Source organism: Macrosteles quadrilineatus, unplaced genomic scaffold (assembly GCF_028750875.1).
Source record: "Macrosteles quadrilineatus isolate MER2022 unplaced genomic scaffold, UCM_ALF_1.0 Scaffold_9__3_contigs__length_116548681, whole genome shotgun sequence".
Lineage (NCBI taxonomy): Eukaryota > Metazoa > Arthropoda > Insecta > Hemiptera > Cicadellidae > Macrosteles > Macrosteles quadrilineatus.
Window position 1 is genome coordinate 85,164,331 of NW_026542602.1, and position 20,532 is coordinate 85,184,862.

General features: G+C 31.8%; 1 protein-coding gene across 2 annotated transcripts in view; it reads left to right on the forward strand.

Moving 5' to 3' along the window:
- Positions 1 to 20,532, forward strand: part of LOC129004403 (receptor-type tyrosine-protein phosphatase N2) — a 103,573-nt gene that overhangs the window by 13,792 nt on the left and 69,249 nt on the right. The window lies entirely within an intron of this gene.

Here is a 20,532-nt window from a genome sequence, read left to right on the forward strand (position 1 = left end):
CTTCTTTTCAATTGCTCGATTTCGAGCAACATGTAACCTAGTAGTAATAATAATAGTGAGATTAAATACAAGTGGCACTCCTTATACAGTTTGATAAGTGCTGAAAATCTTTTTTGTATGTTAGGGTGAAAAGTCTTTTTTTAGAAATCCAATAAAACAGTAATATTGATAGGCTCTCTGATAGGTAGGTCCGTGAAGTTGGCGTACCCATATTAGCGTATCCACTTTTGATCATACCAATCGTTAGTTCATCGTTAGTTCTTGATAGTTCCCAAATTTTGTCGTTAGTTCTCAAAAAATAACAAAGTTATAGCCGATAATAAGTGGGTACGCTAACTTCACACTTCCGGGTTCTAGCGCACGCCGTTTCCTGATGAGAAATGTTTACATCTATATATCAATCGTTAGTTCTTCGTTAGTTCTCGATAGTTCTCCAATATTAACGTTAGTTCTCAAAAAATAAAAAAGTTAAGAGGCATACAAAGTGGGTACGCCAACTTCACAATTATAGAATTTCCAGCGGGCACACTTTTTTGAATAAAAATGCTTACATCTATATACCAATCGTTAGTTCTTCGTTAGGTCTCCATAGTTCTCCAATATTAACGTTAGTTCTCAAAAAATAAATAAGTTACGAGGCATACAAAGTGGGTACGCCAACTTCACAATTATAGAATTTCCAGCGGGCACACTTTTTTGAATAAAAATGCTTACATCTATATACCAATCGTTAGTTCTTCGTTAGTTCTCGATAGTTCTCCAATATTGACGTTAGTTCTCAAAAAATAAAAAAGTTACGAGGCATACAAAGTGGGTACGCCAACTTCACAATTATAGAATTTCCAGCGGGCACACTTTTTTGAATAAAAATGCTTACATCTATATACCAATCGTTAGTTCTTCGTTAGGTCTCGATAGTTCTCCAATATTAACGTTAGTTCTCAAAAAATAAAAAAGTTACGAGGCAAACAAAGTGTACGCTAACTTCACAGTTATACAATTTCCAGCGGGCACAGTTTTTTGAATAAAAATGCTTATATCTATACACCAATCGTTAGTTCTTTGTTAGTTCTCGATAGTTTTTCAATATTTACGTTAGTTCTCAAAAATGAAAAAAGTTACGAGTCATATAAAGTGGGTACGCAAACTTCACAATCATACAATTTCCAGCGGGCACAGTTTCCTGACTATAAAGGCTTATATCTATATACCAATCGTTAGTTCTTCGTTAGTTCTCGATTTTTCTCAAAAACGTACCATCAACTATTCTTTCAAACATTCACAGCATCGTTCTTAAACAGTTTCAAAATACGTTCAAAATTAAAAGTGTTAGGTTATTAATATATACCGAGAATAAATATTGTTATCAAATGATAAATTAGTTATAATAAAATATTAATTGAAATTTAGTTTAATGATTTGAAAAAAAGGGATTTTATTCAAGTTCCATGCCTTTAGCCGGCTCCAGACTGTACCCACGCAAAGTACAGAACAGCAACTCGCCGAATCGCGAGTAGTATGACAGCAAATGCTCGTGCTCGTGTTTTCCGTTCATTGCCGGTATTTTTGCACACATCAAAGTGAAGGAATATTTTTGCCATTCTCGAAACGAACAGTTGGTGGGAAAACAACACATGTGTGTAGACACATGTAGATATAGATATAAGCATTTATAGTCAGAAAACTGTGCCCGCTGGAAATTGTATGATTGTAAAGTTTGCGTACCCACTTTGTATGCCTCGTAACTTTTTTATTTTTTGAGAACTAACGTTAATATTGGAGAACTATCGAGAACTAACGAAGAACTAACGATTGGTATATAGATGTAAGCATTTTTATTCAAAAAAGTGTGCCCGCTGGAAATTCTATAATTGTGAAGTTGGCGTACCCACTTTGTATGCCTCGTAACTTTTTTATTTTTTGAGAACTAACGTTAATATTGGAGAACTATCGAGAACTAACGAAGAACTAACGATTGGTATATAGATGTAAGCATGTTTATTCAAAAAAGTGTGCCCGGTGGAAATTCTATAATTGTGAAGTTGGCGTACCCACTTTGTATGCCTCGTAACTTTTTTATTTTTTGAGAACTAACGTTAATATTGGAGAACTATCGAGAACTAACGAAGAACTAACGATTGGTATATAGATGTAAGCATTTTTATTCAAAAAAGTGTGCCCGCTGGAAATTCTATAATTGTGAAGTTGGCATACCCACTTTGTATGCCTCGTAACTTTTTTATTTTTTGAGAACTAACGTTAATTAAAATGGTGTAAATACCTGCTTCGTGGTAATCCTAATGTTGCTAGTGTCGCAACTAGTTTCGACTTTTTACAAAGTCATCTTCAGGCGAAGGCGTCAAGGATGTCAAATGGTGGTCACTTCATATGAAGGTCGTCATTACACATAAATGTACATAAAAACACGAACACGAACACGGACATTAACACGTAAAAACGGTACATTTAACACGATTAAACGAACAACGGTAACTGTAAAGGAATGATGTGACACGACCGGGATGGATGCAAGGTCTAGACTACCGGTCAACGTGGTCGGTCGGTGCGATGACGTCACTCCTTTTGTCTTGTTATCAGTCAGCTGTTGTAGGTCCCATCCCATTCATTCCTGACTCTTTCTCTAGTACTTTGATAGCCGTATCATAAATATAATTTGATTGGAAGGAAAGCTTGTCGTTTAAGATGTTTTGTCTGTCAAGTTTTACAGCTCGGTATATTTCGAATTCTTCTAGTGTGTTTCTATTAAAATGGTTGTTAGATAGATGCAGTACTGTCATGTTGTTGTCGATATTTGTATAATTATGGTTATCTGAGACTAAATGTTCGGCAAAAGTTGAGGTTTGAGCGGATGTTGTTTTTCTTGGTAAATGTTCTCTGAATCTTTTTTTGAAGGAACGAGCTGTCTGGCCAATATAGTATTTAGAGCAGTTGTCACAATTTATCTTATAAACGCCAGTCTTATCGAAAATTGGAGTTGTCGTTTGGGGCCGTTCTTTTAATAAAGACCCAAGTTTGTTTACTGTTTTAAACGATACAGTGACGTTGTTTTTGGCCATAATATTTTTGAATTTAGTACTTAGAGATGAGCCGTACTCCGTTGAAACATAGGTTTTTTTATCTTTTGTTTTTGATGTTTTTCTTTTTTGGTGTTTGAGAATTAATTTATCAATAATATTGCTCTGATAACCGTTAGCGACAGCAATGTGTTTGAGAATGTTTATTTCATCGTTGTAGTTCGATGGACTCATTGGCACTGAAAGCAATCTATGTACAAAGCTATTGTAGGCGGCTATTTTTTGTGAATGGGGATGATGAGAGTCTGCGTGGATGGTTTGGTCTGTAATAGTTGGTTTTCGGTAAATTTTGAAGGTAAATGCTGAGTTCTGTTTTGTTATGGTTAGATCTAAAAAATTCAAACTGTTGTTTTCCTCCTCTTCAAGCGTGAATTTCATATTTTTGTGTATTTTTGCAGTCAATTCACGCTTGAAGAGGAGGAAAACAACAGTTTGAATTTTTTAGATCTAACCATAACAAAACAGAACTCAGCATTTACCTTCAAAATTTACCGAAAACCAACTATTACAGACCAAACCATCCACGCAGACTCTCATCATCCCCATTCACAAAAAATAGCCGCCTACAATAGCTTTGTACATAGATTGCTTTCAGTGCCAATGAGTCCATCGAACTACAACGATGAAATAAACATTCTCAAACACATTGCTGTCGCTAACGGTTATCAGAGCAATATTATTGATAAATTAATTCTCAAACACCAAAAAAGAAAAACATCAAAAACAAAAGATAAAAAACCTATGTTTCAACGGAGTACGGCTCATCTCTAAGTACTAAATTCAAAAATATTATGGCCAAAAACAACGTCACTGTATCGTTTAAAACAGTAAACAAACTTGGGTCTTTATTAAAAGAACGGCCCCAAACGACAACTCCAATTTTCGATAAGACTGGCGTTTATAAGATAAATTGTGACAACTGCTCTAAATACTATATTGGCCAGACAGCTCGTTCCTTCAAAAAAAGATTCAGAGAACATTTACCAAGAAAAACAACATCCGCTCAAACCTCAACTTTTGCCGAACATTTAGTCTCAGATAACCATAATTATACAAATATCGACAACAACATGACAGTACTGCATCTATCTAACAACCATTTTAATAGAAACACACTAGAAGAATTCGAAATATACCGAGCTGTAAAACTTGACAGACAAAACATCTTAAACGACAAGCTTTCCTTCCAATCAAATTATATTTATGATACGGCTATCAAAGTACTAGAGAAAGAGTCAGGAATGAATGGGATGGGACCTACAACAGCTGACTGATAACAAGACAAAAGGAGTGACGTCATCGCACCGACCGACCACGTTGACCGGTAGTCTAGACCTTGCATCCATCCCGGTCGTGTCACATCATTCCTTTACAGTTACCGTTGTTCGTTTAATCGTGTTAAATGTACCGTTTTTACGTGTTAATGTCCGTGTTCGTGTTCGTGTTTTTATGTACATTTATGTGTAATGACGACCTTCATATGAAGTGACCACCATTTGACATCCTTGACGCCTTCGCCTGAAGATGACTTTGTAAAAAGTCGAAACTAGTTGCGACACTAGCAACATTAGGATTACCACGAAGCAGGTATTTACACCATTTTAATATATTCAACGTAATCCGGAGGCTAAATTCTAACGTTAATATTGGAGAACTATCGAGAACTAACGAAGAACTAACGATTGGTATATAGATGTAAGCATTTTTATTCAAAAAAGTGTGCCCGCTGGAAATTCTATAATTGTGAAGTTGGCGTACCCACTTTGTATGCCTCGTAACTTTTTTATTTTTTGAGAACTAACGTTAATATTGGAGAACTATCGAGAACTAACGAAGAACTAACGATTGATATATAGATGTAAACATTTCTCATCAGGAAACGGCGTGCGCTAGAACCCGGAAGTGTGAAGTTAGCGTACCCACTTATTATCGGCTATAACTTTTTTATTTTTTGAGAACTAACGACAAAATTTGGGAACTATCAAGAACTAACGATGAACTAACGATTGGTATGATCAAAAGTGGATACGCTAATATGGGTACGCCAACTTCACGGACCTCTGATAGGTGGTTGAATTTCACATAAAAACCCAAAACAGCCCAGAAGCTCTTATTGACATGTTATAACAGGTGTGATCGTTGTTTATTTTTAATCTTGACACTCAAGTATATACATTTACATTTTTCATATACAGTATATGTAAGAAAAACAATTTTTTAAGAGAATGTATATATTTAAGTTTTAAATAGCTATTAAGCCAATCGTTCTTAGTCCACTGTTTCTCAAACATTTAGAATACTTTTTCCATTATATTCTCAAAAGAAGGAAGCTTATGAGCAAATAAATAAATAAGTAATACAATGTATAAAACAGTACAATGTAATACATGTTTAGTGCAGTATTGCGTACTAACACTCAATGTAAACATAAATAAATACGTATTTTTTTTAATTTTCTGTTAAAATGCAGGCGGTTTTTTTTCATTCATTATCTTTGTAATGATAAAAACATGTGGGAGGAATTACAAAAGTGATTGACAAATGAGTGAGGATTGTCAGAACAATGGCGTGCTGGCAATTAGTCTTTTGTTCGAATTAATGCATGGAACAATTCTCCAAACTGGGTCTTTAAGCATTGTTTACAACCTCGAAATTTCTAGTAATTTGTTTGAATAATAATTTTCACAAAATATATTTTTTCTCTGTGGTATTATTTTCTATTATAGAGAGTTTTCACCCGACAATTTTTCAGATTAAATAAAGGCATATAATAGTATAAATAGGCATGCGAAGTTGCTTGAAGAGATTTTTATTCCCATTGTTTTATTTGTATGTATAGATTAGTTTGAATTGTCTACTAAATGCTATACTAATCATTAGAGCATGATGCCAAAAATGGACAAAATTGCTGTAAATCCTTAAATCAACTTCTGCATAATTTGTTGTTGTTGATGTATTCAGTATATATATACCAAATTTCAACAAAATCTGGCAAAAATTAATTTGCAGATTTTGATGAAATTTTGTTTAAACGTGTATGGAGGAATAAACTTGAATTAGTTCGCGAACCAGCATGATCGTACCAAGGGAATGCGGTTTTACGGGGGGTTTTATGGGGTAAAAGTTGGTATTTCTAATTTTTGACCCTCAAAACACAGAATTTTCCAATTTCACTCCAGACTTTTTAAGAGCTGAAATAATTTGGTATATCTCAGTGTGGTTCTGTACGGTTATTGGTAACGGAGAAAATTTTATTCTTATAGAGCATATTGTAAAATGTTGTAGTTTACTTGTTTATGGATATATTTTGATCAAAAATGGAAAATTTATTTATTTTATACTAAGCTATTAATATTTGACTAAAACCCACACTTTATTAGTTGCTTTGTAGCAGCAAACCTAGGTACTCGTTAAACCTAAATTAATTTATTTAAATAAATTTAATTGAAAATAAATTAAGACAAATGGAAATTCGCTTAGTTGGCAGGTTTTCTGTGGCGGGGTTATTTTATGAAATGTTTGAACATAGATTAGCTTTTTCCTGGCGCTTTATAAATAATCTAATAAAGTACAAAACAAACTAAAACAAGGCTAAACGACCTCAAGCTAGGTCAAACTGGTACCTTTTTGAATGTAAATGCTTTTTACTGTAACATATTTAATCTATACTTATTTAATACGCAAGCAGGTTTTTTTGTGACAATTACTCCTCCGAAACTACTGAACCGATTGACATGTTTTTGGTGTCATTGTAAAGAGCGTAACGTGAAGTTGTGCAGGAAACTTTCTTTTTAGGAAAATAATTAGAGAGTGAGGCCCTGGGGCCCTTTAAAGTTTCGTATTTCTCCATAAGGATAACATGGGAGATAATTTGTATTTACAGAAACATATGTTTGTTACTTGAAAATTGTCAAAGTCTACCACATAATAATTGTTGTGTATTATGACTCTTAATGTATACCTACTACATTTCAATGAAGGATTGTGTACCTTAAAGTTTACCCATAATGGATCTTACTACTTTATTTTAATGCTGGGAATAGTAAAATTTAGTTGAGAATAAGTTACCATGATTTAGAAAAATTTACTATAATAATTTATGTATTTAAATCACAAATCTTTAACATTATTAATTCATTTGAAACTAAACAGCTGATCGACAAATCAAACAAATCATCTACTTCATGTGAATAATGTTATTACACAAACATAGTTTTTTTTTACCAATAACTTGATTTTATTTACTTGTGGGTGTATTTTGAGTTTGCAGTTATGAATGCACCAAGCCAAGTAACTTTTATCTAATTTTCTTTATAAACTAACAGTATTAATGAATTACTACATGAACTTGACAAGTCAGGTAATTAATTGTCAGTATACCAAGGGGAAGAAGAGTGGGTCCTCGAAAACAGACGAAGGCGGAGACACCCATCTAGAAAATCCAACTGTGTTTTTAATATAGAGGTCAGTGGATTGCATAGACACAGATTAGACTAATAAAAGGGGGCAGTGGTTTTATTGATGAGGAATATTAATACATGAAAAAGGGCCTCATTAATGGCACAAGGTTCATGTGATCAGAATGGTCAACAACTTAATAGAATGTAAAGTCTTAACTGGAACAAGTGTGTGGGGACATATTTTGATTTTGAGGATAAAAATTTACCCGTCTGAAACAAACTTACCTTTTAAAATGGAAAGATGCTAATTTCTGTTATCTTTGGCATTTGCAGCATGGTTCTACCCAGACCAATTTTAGTCATGAGCAACTATATTATATGTTGTTTTAAGTAAGGTTACATCTTTTATATAATAGGATACGCATATTCGTTACGGAAAACTCTGACCAGGGTAATCTTCCTGAAGGCAACTTTAAGACTAAAATCGTAGTATTCATGGGAGTGCTTTTGTGATAAAAATATTGTTTTTTAAGTATTTATTTTTAAAAGTGTGTTTTCTTCAAGCAGCATTTTTATGACCCTCAAAATATGCTACATAGGCCTATTGGTTTGATATGACAAAATGTTTTGTTAAATGTGTTTTAAAAATCTTTAAAAAATAACTACCCTATAACCTTGCTCGCTGCCTATAACATACTTGAACTTGAACACTTATTAATTTAATAAATATAATACACATACAGCTACAAAATGGCTGGACTGCTTCCCTTCTAAGGCTTGATTATTACTGTATTTAATTTTCGACGTAGAGTCAATATATAACACGATGAATTTGTTTTCTAAATTCATATGCTATTTTGCGGGGCATTGAGCCGCACAGGTTCACTAGTTTATACTAATCCTCAAAAGCAAGGAAGACGGGTCAAGCATTTTAACCACACAATCGCAAAGCAGTCGTGACTGGAAATTTTATGATTATTTTAAAAATAAAGAAGGGTAAGCTGTAATTTTGCAGTGGTTAAAACATGAGTTATCACAGGCAATATTTAATTTAACTATATTATAAATAACAAACTATAAGTACAGGTATAAAAAATTTTTGGTAAATTTTGAAAAAAAAAACTGGTCTTTGATTGTAATTTTTATAGATTTTAAGTACTAACTTCTTTGTACAGTCCACGCCCGTGGGTGTGTATTGAATGTACAACACGAAGAGCTAAAATCAAAGTATCGAGCAGATGGTTCTATCAACACTAAGTACAAAGTTACGCGGAAATCTTCAAGTTTCTCGTGTAGTGGGTTTGGTTTTGTGTTCCTCTAACAAAAATTCTACTTCTTGGTTAAATGTGTTACAAATTTGTGTCAGGAATGGTTTTTGAATCAAATGGAACTATTTAAATGAAATCCTAAGTTTAAGATAAAAATATATTATAATTTTAATTAATAGGGTTAGTTGTAAAATCTTTCAATTTTATTGTCTTGAGACTTGTAAAACCAAGGCATCGTGTCTTAGGTTTGCATACCTTACCGCCTCTTAATTACCTATACGTTTCAATCTGGTACTGTACCGGCTTACTCTTTGGTTTGATAAGTATGCAAAAATTTGATTGCTATTTAAGAACATAAGTACATGAGAGTATGTAAATCCCTTCTTTTGTCGTTGGTTTGCCAAGTGTGCTATTTTAGTTTTACTGTTTTCATGGCGAATTTCAGGTTCTCGCCTTTCACGCGAAATATAAACTGTATTATTATTTTAAATGTTGTTAGTTTAAAAGTTTTAATATTTTACACGATCATAATTCAATGCAAATTACAAACGCCAATTATGCCTTAAAGGAAATAAATGACGTTACACACAGTTCTTTGAGACATGTTGACGGAAAGTTTAGTAGATTCAATTAACATGTTTATAAGAATACAATATTATGTCTCATTAAAAGGTATCCATGGTCAATATCTACCAAAACATTGGGTTCGTTATGGCTTGAGTTACACTGCTGAATAAAGGTAAAAAGGTTTAGTGTCGTTAGACGGAGTAAAGTAAAGCGTGGTTTTACCCAAAGTTTCATACTTCACAAAAGTACCCGAGGCATTAAAGTTTTCCTATCTGGATATTACCAGGGAAAATTACTTTAAAATGACATTTAAAACATATTACAGTAGCTTATCTGTTAGATTGGAGATTGGGACTACATTAAGCTGGTATCAATAATTTAGATATGTTTAAAATGGATTAATATTATTTAACATTGAACTAAAAAAACTAAAAGTCATTCCCAAACGTAATTTTTTTTCTCTGACGAAATTATATTACACTTCCCATCTGAGTTCTAGTCTTTTGCTGGAATTATATTTGTGGTTTAATTCACATCGATGGTTTTACATGTAACTATGGAATACTAAAAAAATATATTTCACCATAAAACACCTTCAAAAGTTCATGACCAAACTTATTGAAATTAAATACTTGCTCAAAACTCGTTGCTACAAATGAATGATTATTATCCTTCGGGTAAGAATATTGATATAAAAAAATTTATTAAATAATTTGTTGCAGGTAGTTGTTTGTATTGACCACAGTAGTTTCAATGGGGTAGTTATTATAATCTTCGACTCACATAACATTTTATTTAAGACCTTTAAAAAAGTGTTAACATATTTTTTTCCCTAAAATAAATCAAGTAAAAGCAACGAATTTCTAACGTTCAATTGCACACAAAAGGAAAATTACATGTCCAAACCTCGCAACATTAAAGAAAAATAGTTAAAAAAATGTACAACTAGAATCTTAAGTAGATTGACAAGGTATTTTCGGATAAAGACTGGGTTGACGTCATAATCAGATACTAGTATATCACATTGATGTTCAAGTCACACTCTTAAGTGTATTACATATGCTGTCTTCGCCACATATGGCATTATTGAACATCAATTTGAATGTATAATATCAAGTTTGTACGGTTGGTGATACGTTGAATATTAATAAAACAATTTTGAAAGTATTAATTTTCAATGGCTGAGTTAAAGATATTGGGCAAACTAAAATGTTGTAATGTTATACATATTGTAGGTTTCAACACTTCAAATTTACTTGAAGTATTAACGATCAGTTGATGGTATTTTACAAATTTTAGGATAATAAAAATTTAAAATGCAAATCCAGGGAAAATCCAACTTTAGACTTTATTGTGTAGAATTTATGTTTGCTTGGATAGGACCACCCTTAAAAAATCATATTTTTAAACTAATTTGATTATTTTTTAGATTAACAATGTAAACAGTTATTTTAAGTAATATTTCAAATCAGCAACTACGTTTCCAAAGTACGGTAAACCATGTGTACTCCCTCTAAATTAACGTGTTACATGTAAATTTTAAAATGTAACGCCCTAAGATAAATATTGTACATAAAACGTAACTCCTTGTGACGTGTTTGGGCGGCGGTGACTGATGGGACGTTAACGTCACGCACGTCTACATGTCATATTTGTTTTAATAAAGAATTTTACATCAAAACGTCAGGTCATACTTACATTTTTAAATATTATAGTATACAATACACAATAAATACATTATTTGTTATTTTACGTTATTTATTTCAACACTACGTAAAGGAGATCTTTTTTGGAATACATATTGAAATAATATTACTTGTGTATTAAAAATTCAAACAAAATAAAACAAAGCATTTAATAGAGGGCTGTTGTAAATAATTTACTACAGAACGTTTTTAAAGAGAAGAATACAAATACTGAAAGAGACCCATAGTTCATAGTTTAATTCTATGAACATTTGAGTAACATTCTACGCGAAACCCTTTTGTTAGTAACGAACTACATAGCACACTATATCAAATTATAGACTTATAGAACCGTCGATTGTATAGAATAGTGTTGCTTTCATAGGCTTTAGGCAAGTTTTGTGAATTGAAGCGGGACTTAAGAAGATAAACCTACTGGAATAGCAACTTTCAAAATTGTGCAACAAGACAACTGTTTAACGCTAACAAAGAGAATTTTCTCATTTTAAAGTCCCTTCTCTATGAAATTCATAATTTAAAACATTCACAAAAGATGAAAATGCTATTTGAAATAGTATATTTCATCACTAGGGCCTAAAGTTACTCTATTCAGCCCGAGTACTAGTTTAAATGACATGATCAAGAGTTGAAAATTAATATTTTTCATTATACTACACTATTATATGAGATAACTTATAACAAATATATACACTCTTTCCCCTTATAAATTAGCTCCAAAAATAGTTTATATCTTGTTATTCTATTATGCAAATAGTAGTTACTGTTTTATGATGTTAGCTGTTAGTCTAGTAAAATTATGATTTGACCTGGGCAAAATTGCTTCATAAGCCATTGAAGTGGTATTCGGCTCAACAAATGTTACTTTACAACATATCCAAAATCCGACAAAATCCGACCATGGGAAAGTGTCAAAAAATAAACTTTAAAATGGTGGCTATTTTTACTAAGAGCCATTAATTTTAAAACACAAATAGTCAGATAAATATGGGACATGGCCTTAATAATACATGAAAACATTGTATGGTTTTATTTGGTATAGTGTTGGGTGCGCAGAGTGACGTACTAAAAGTTGCCAAAAATCGGTCTACAAGAAACCCCCTCTAATGACGATTAAAATGGCAGTTATCTCCAACATTGGACACATAAAAAAATATATCACATGAATTTTTATGCATATTTTTGAGATATTCACTTATTTGTTATTTTGTTATTTATTATTTGAGATTACCACCGATATTTATTGTGTGGTTAGTCCTTTAATTTGATAGGGTACGCATTTTGGCCGCCATCTTGGATCTGCCAAATTATATCCGCCATATTGGATATAAATATAAATACTGTATATATTTTTAAACGTAATGATAGTGTGTTGTGACACATCATAATAATTTAGATTTTCACGCTGATTTCAATGCTGAAATTCGTTTTAAAATATATTTTTTCGTTTTAAAGATATATTCAAACGAAAATTCTCCCTTATCCATTTCTTATGGACGTTAAGTAGTTTGAACATTTTTTAAAGACAATTTTTCTTATATCTCCAGTTTTTACTAACGCGTGCAGTTTGTTCTAGCCTTAAAATATTAGGCGATAAAAGTGTTTTCATTTGATCTATTGATCATTAAAATCGGACGTGTTATAGACGAGATACAAACCCTAACAAATTTAACTTTTTAGAAATAAGTTTTCATTAAAAGATGTATATCTCGGGTTGCTAATATGTCACCAAGTTCTTTCTTGTCTCAAATTACTCAGTGGATGTTTAGCTTTAGTATTATGTATCACTTAATAAAATCCGACAAATTTAAAATGAGTCATGAATCTTTATTTAAAAGTAAATTATTTCTTTTACAAAATTTGTCTTTAGTTTAGGGCATTTATCCCCAATTCTAATAACTCCCAATAAGTAATCCATAGCTAAAACAAAAGTCACTAATGTTACTATTTAAGACCGTAAACATTTTTGGGAGTTATTTAGAATGGGGGATATATGTCTAAAACTAAAGACATATTTTTAAAAACAAATAATCTACTGTTAAATAAAGATTCGTGACTCAATTAAAATTCATCAGATTTTAATAAATGGTTAATTAAATTAAAGCCAAAGATTCACTGAGTAATTTGAGACTAGTATGAACTTGGTGACATATTAACAACCCGAGATATACATCTTTTAATAAAAATGTATATCTAAAAAGTTAAATTTGATATTGTGATAGGGTTCGTCGCTCGTTTCTAAATCATCCGATTTTAATGGTCAATAGCTCAAATGTAAGCACTTTTATCACAGAATATTTTAAGGCTAGAACAAACTGCAAGCGTTAGTAAAAACTGGACATATAAGAAAAATTATCTAAAAAAATGTTCAAATTACGAAACGTCCATAAGAAATGTATGGGGGTACGACTTTTTGTTTTGTAGTCTTTTTGCATTGCCTGTTTTGATATGTTTACAGTTTCATACTATAGTATTCATGTTTACTGTTTCCTATAATAGTTATTTTTCACATATTTGCTCAAACGTCTGAGAATAATGTCCTTCTTGGTGAAAAACTTGTCTACCGTACAGTATCTGAAATACCGCAAACCCTAGAGTGATTATTGAAAATGGTCCATTCTTCTTTTATAACACTGTGGGTGTAAACAGAACGGACTGTCTTGTTCTGCTTCTTGAGGAGAGTACCAGATCAATGAATGTAAGTGTTTAATTTGATAAAAAGTAAAAAGTATTTTTTAACATTCAAGTTGTTTCTCTTTATTCTATAACTGTTTACAATCAATATCATTGCTTAATTATTATTGACAACATATGTTGAACAAATTATTTTAAACAAAGACTTTTAAGTAAGTAATATACAAACATCTCCCTTTTTTAGCCGTCTTGACTGTCCTTCTTTTTTAACGTAGATTTAATTTTTCTTATATGGTGTGTGTTTCTTCTTAAAACAATATTACTTTCTAATTTTACCAAATAAGAACGAGGTTCCGGTAATTTTTTAAAAATCACACCAGGATTCCAAAATTTGGTTTTTAATATCCTGTACTAAAACCTCTTCTCCAACTTGGAATTCATCTTCTTTTTTCAAGGCTGATCTGTTATACATTTGTTCTTGATACCTTTTGCTTTCATTTACCTCAAAAGAAACTGTTTTAGGCTGTAAATAACTGTTTGGTATAGGTAGTTTTGATCTTATGTGTCTGCTGTTTAAAAGCTGAGAAGGTGAATAGTCCAGGTTTGCAACAGGTGAGTTTCTATAATTTAATAAGAAGAGTTCAAAATCCTGTTTACTTTCAGCACTCTTCTGTAACATTTTCTTTACAATTCCTACAGCCTTTTCTGCTAGTCCATTACTTTTTGGATAGTGAGGACTTGATGTGATTATTGTAAAATTCCAATTTATAGAAAACTGTTTCATTTCATAGCTATTAAATGGTTGATTATCAGCCACCAAATACATAGGGATCCCATTTCGACTGAATAGCTCTTTGAATTTACCAATTATTGTATTACTGTTTTTACTGTTCAACTTAAATACATCAATCCAACGTGAATAAAAGTCAACAGTTACAAGATAGTATTTACCTGCATATTCAGCAATATCAGCTCCAATCTTGATGAAGGGTATTTGAGGAACACTGTGAACTTTTAAAGGTTCATTCAATTTTGAACGTTGGTGTTTCATACATATAGAACATTGAGATACTGTATTTCTTATGTCTGATGACATTCCTGGCCAGTAAAAAAATAAATTGGCAGTTTTCAATATTTTAATTGTTCCCAGATGAGTCTCATGCAGGTGTGACAGCATAAATTTCCTCAGTTTACTTGGTATTATAAGTTTGTCATTCAAATAGAGTAATCCATCTTGATGAGTTACATCATTTCTCATATTGAAATAAGTCTTTAGATCACCATCATTAACAGATTTTGGCCATTGGGTTTTACAAAATTGTACAACTTTGTTTAAAACATCATCATTTCTTGTTTCCTCTTTAAATTCCTCAAGTCTTCTATCACTAAACTTCACTTCAGAAGATTCAATACAATGCACAATACCATCTAAGGGTTCATGCCATTCAACCTCATCTTTAATACCATTCCGAGATAAAAAATCTGCAATATGCATGTTTTTTCCTGGCAAATATTTTAGTTTAAAACTGTATATCATCAATTTAAGTCTGAGTCTTCTTATTCTGTTATTGACAATTTTAAACAATGGCTTATTAAAAATTGACAACAGAGGTAAACGGTCAGTAAAAATTGTTACATTTTCATTTCCATATATATAGTTGTGGTATTTCTTGCACGAAAAACAAATAGCTAATAATTCTTTTTCAATTTGAGCATAATTAACTTCTGCTGTGGTCAGACTTCTAGAAAAGTAACTAACAGGCCTGCCATTTTGCATGCAACAACACCCTACAGAATCCTGTGAAGCATCACATTGTATTTCAATAGGAAGAGATGGATCAAAATTCCCTAAGACCTGATTACTACAGAGTGATTGTTTGATTTTTTCAAGAGCATTAGAATGATGTTCATACCAATGCCAGGGAACATTCTTTTTTAGTAAATCTCTAAGAGGTGATGCTATTGAAGCCAAATTAGGGACGAAATTTCTGATGTAATTTACCATACCTAAAAATCTTTGTAATTCTACCTTAGATGTAGGAGTTTTAAAATTCTTTATTGCTTCTATTTTTGAAGGATCCGGTTGCATCCCTTGTTCACTGAATATAGCACCAATATACTTTACCTTATTAACACAGTATTGCATTTTACTATAGTTAAATCTAATATTATACTGTTTTGCTCTTTCCATTACCTGCTTTATAATTTTATCATTTTCCTCTTTAGTATCAGTAGCAATGCACAAATCATCGAAATAGATTGAAAGACCTTTAATATCTTTGAAATATTTGTGTACCAATCTTTGAAATATTTCAGGTACACAAGAGAGGCCAAAAGGTGCCCTCAAAAATCTGTAAGTTCCAAAGATTGTGCTGAATGAACACATTTTACTGGATTCTTCATCTAGTTTTATATGATAAAACCCGTCTTTCAAATCTAAAATTGTAAAGTATTTCTTATTACTTAAGTTTGGAGCCAAGTCCTCTAGCAAAGGAATTGCATACCTCTCTCTTATGATATATTTATTAAGTTGTGTAGGATCAATACAGATTCTTAAAGATCCATTTGGCTTTTCTAGTACTACAATATTATTGACCCATTCAACCGGCTCTTCAACTTGCTTAATAATTTCATTGTCAACCAGCGAATTTAATGCCTTTTCAAATTTATCTTTAATTTTGTATGGTATTCTTCTAGCAGAACTTACTTGTGGTACTGCATCTTCCTTTAATTTTATCTTACAAATGTCAGGGAAACAACCCACACCATCAAAAACATCTTTATAATTGTTATAAATTTTTAATTTTTCTTCATCTTCTTTTACTGATAAGCCATTAGCAACAGTATCTACCTTCTTTATTAAATTTAAACTTAGACAAGATTTCAGCCCTAGGATTGGAGTACATTCTCCATTGACCACTACTAACTTTACAACATCCATTTTATTTTCTGTCTCAATCTGTGCATCTATGTATCCTACTGGATTTATTTGAAACCCCCCGAATGAAATTAGTTTGTTTAGGTTTTTCTTCATCCTATTTTGTAGTTTATTTAGTTTTACAAAGGAATATGGGACAATGTCTACTTCAGACCCAGTATCAAGTTTCATTCTTACATTGAACCCTTCAACTTTAACACTTTTATACCAAGCTTTTTCTTGATTACCAATGGAATCAACTACACAAACTGTGTTAATCTCATAGCCTTGGCAATTAGGCACAAAAGAACTACTACTTTGATCAGTTACTTCGTTACATTTCTCATTAGAAAGAATATTTAAGTTTGTCCTACACATACTTGCAAAATGATTTGACTTTTTGCATTTACTACAGATTTTACCCCAAGCTGGACATTGTTGTTTTCCATGACTACCACCACATCTGTAACATTTAAAACATCTTTTACCTGTTTGGTCCTCCAACTTACGTGTCCCAGCAAAGGTTTTAGTTACTTGATGAACTTCTTTCTTCTCATCATGAATATTTGTAATTTGAAGTACTTCTTTCTTCTCATTGATTTCATTCATATTTTGTTCAGTTAACTCCATCGTTTTGCAGGTTTCTATTACCTTTTCCAATTTTAGATCTTCTCTCAAAAGTTTTTCTTGGACATTTTTTGAACTTAATCCCAGTATTATCTGAGCTCTCAACAGTTTTTCCTCTTGTTCTTCAAATTTACATGGTTTGACTAAATTTTTTAGGTCCGAATAGAATTTATTAAATGGTTCATCTTGTTGCTGCTTTCTTTTGAAAAACTTATAAATATCCATGATTTCATTCCTTCTTGGCGTGCAATACTTCTCTAGTGTCTCTAATATCGTTTTTACTGTTTCTGGTTCATCTTGTTTGAAATCTTTATAAATTTTCAATGCTTCTTTTCCTAGTAGGTTTTTAAGCCTTGCTGCTTGTATAGAGTTAGGTTTCTTTTCGGTTTCAGTGGCTATAAAATATATCTCCACTTCTTCTTTAAATGTCCTAAAATTTTCCTCCAAGTTGCCTTCAAGGCTTAGGATATCCGGTTTGTTAAATTCCATTTCTGTGTATATTCTTCTGATATTATTCTTAATCAAATCTTTACCGACTGCGCCATGTTTAATTTGTTAAAAAGTAAAAAGTATTTTTTAACATTCAAGTTGTTTCTCTTTATTCTATAACTGTTTACAATCAATATCATTGCTTAATTATTATTGACAACATATGTTAAACAAATTATTTTAAACAAAGACTTTTAAGTAAGTAATATACAAACAGTAAGAACATTGAAACAAACAGTTACTCAAATTAATAGTTAGTTTGTCCAAGAAAACCTATTAAATTTAGTTCTTTTTAAGTAACTATGGAAACTAAAATGTACATAAAAATATGCCCTTGTCGTTTTAATAAAGTCTATTCTTGTAAATATTTGATATTTCAACATCCAATCTGATATTTAATTTATTATATGTGCTTTCTGTCATCCCATACCGCCAAAAGTCTTAAAACAAAAAAATATCACAAAAATATGACATTTTGCCGCCATTTTGAATTTGATTTTTTAATAATTTCCCATGGTCGGATTTTGTCGGATTTTGGATATGTTATGAAGAATTATTTTCTGTGTTGAATACCACTTCAATCGCTTGTGAAGCAATTTTGCCCAGGTTTAAGGGTAATTTGTCGTATTTTTCCTGGACTATGTAGGGTATTACCCCGTCAACAAACTAATAAATTCAAAATACTAATTTATTTTTTAATTTCAAATTGTCTGTGTCGACACTGTTGTTAAATAGGCTAAAATGTTGTTAAGTCTATTGTCAAATTAGTGGGAATCAGCAGAACAAAAGCAGAGTTGCAATGAGTCTTTTGTTTGTTCAGATTGATGTGCTGGACAATACATTTCTTGATAAATGTTGGAATCTTTTATCAGAGCAGTAAATATAGTGTGAAAGTCTTCAAGGCCAATGATACTTCATCATGTGATTAATCGAATATTTAATAGTATTTTCATGAAAATTCTAATTAAAGTTTCTAAATAAAAACTATTCAACGGCTGTTGTTTTTCTTTTTGAAATTTCCATTTGTGTTCCGATTTTCTTATAATTTCGGGAAAATCTGCCTTTTTGCAACCTTTCCACGGTATTTTTGATCGTAAAAGTAACCCTTCTGTAATTTTATATTTTAATTTGTTGAAGTATTATGACCAATTGTGTCACATCGGTTCAAGCCCCAAAACCTATTAGGAAAAGAATTACATTTTCGCCTATTGGGCAATGAATACACAAACGTGTATTTATTGTTTGTGTATTCATTGTATTGGGTCTGATGATGATTGGAGCATCCCATTGAAATCGATCACCACTTACCATCTTTTATATGTATTTACCGTCTTGTGAGTGTGACATGTGACATTTATTCTGTCTTAAATCAGATGATGTAATATTTATTATTATTATTGTTTGTTGTGTTTATGTTAGTTTTGGAGTTTTCATGGTGAGTTCTATTAAAAACCAGTGTTCAGTACCAATAAATAAAATATAATTTATGAAGCTTTATCATTGGTGGCAGCGGTAAAGGTAATATACAAACTTAAATAGAATAATGGACCTTTTAAAACCTCCGTCAGCTATTGATTTAAATAGCAACACATTAAATGAATGGACTAAGTTCAAGCAAAAATTTCTGTTGTACCTGGAAGCAACTGAAAAATCTAAAAAGTCGGGGAAAATCAAAGTTGCTTTACTGCTATGTTTAATGGGGGATGGTTGCCTAGACATTTTCAACACCTTTGAATTGAATGATGGGGAAAAAGACAATTTAGACACTGTAATTAAATGTTTTGACGAATACTTTGAGCCTAAAGTAAACACTGTTATTAATAGGTATACTTTCTTTAACCTCAGGCAAAAGTCCGACGAATCAGTTCAGTCATTTGTAATTAGTCTAAAAAATCAGGCAAAAAAATGTCAGTTCGGGGATCAGGAAGAAAGCCTTGTAAGAGATCTATTGATAATAGGGACTAAAGATGAAGCGTGTAAAGAAAGGTTGTTGATGACGAGTGATTTGAAACTTGATAAAGCAATTCACTACTGCACGGCTAGGGAGGAGAGTAAAAATCAAGTGCAACTAATGAAACTTGATTCACAACTTGACGAAACAACTAATGTAGGATCTAAAATTCATAACATTACTTTACCAAATTCGAGTAACATTACAAATAAAAGACAAGTTAAAGTCTGCTCTAAATGTTTAAAAACTCACAATTACAGAAATTGTCCTGCTTGGGAAAGAAATGTATAAAATGCAAGAAATTTAATCATTTTGCAAACGCCTGTAAGGCCCAAAACATTCATAACATTGAATCTAATGAGGACATTGAACCTAATGAAATGGGAATTAGTGGCGAGAGTCAGGACTTAAGTATTGAAACTATTGTTGTCAACACTGTAGACTCAAAACATGGTTGGTGTCAGAATATTACCGTAAATGGGGTTGACATATCTTTTAAGCTCGATACTGGCGCCGACGTCAATGTTATTCCTTACAAGCTTTATCAACAAATAGCTCCTGACGCTAACATGACGACTCCAGGTAAACGCCTCAAGTCTTATAGTGGGCATGACATCAAAGTTGTAGGTACTTGCCTTCTAAATTGTACACTGGGGGGTTCTAAAATAAATTTTTTAGCAGAATTCTACATTGTGAATGAAGATGCCTGTCCCATATTAGGGCTTAAAACATGCCAAGAACTGAATCTCATTTCTAGAGTAAATGAAATAACTAAACCAAGTGAAAGTGTGTACGATAGATTTTATGATGTATTTGGTGATGAGCTAGGAAAATTACCATTCGTTTATGATATAAAACTTGAAGATACCGCAGTTCCTAAA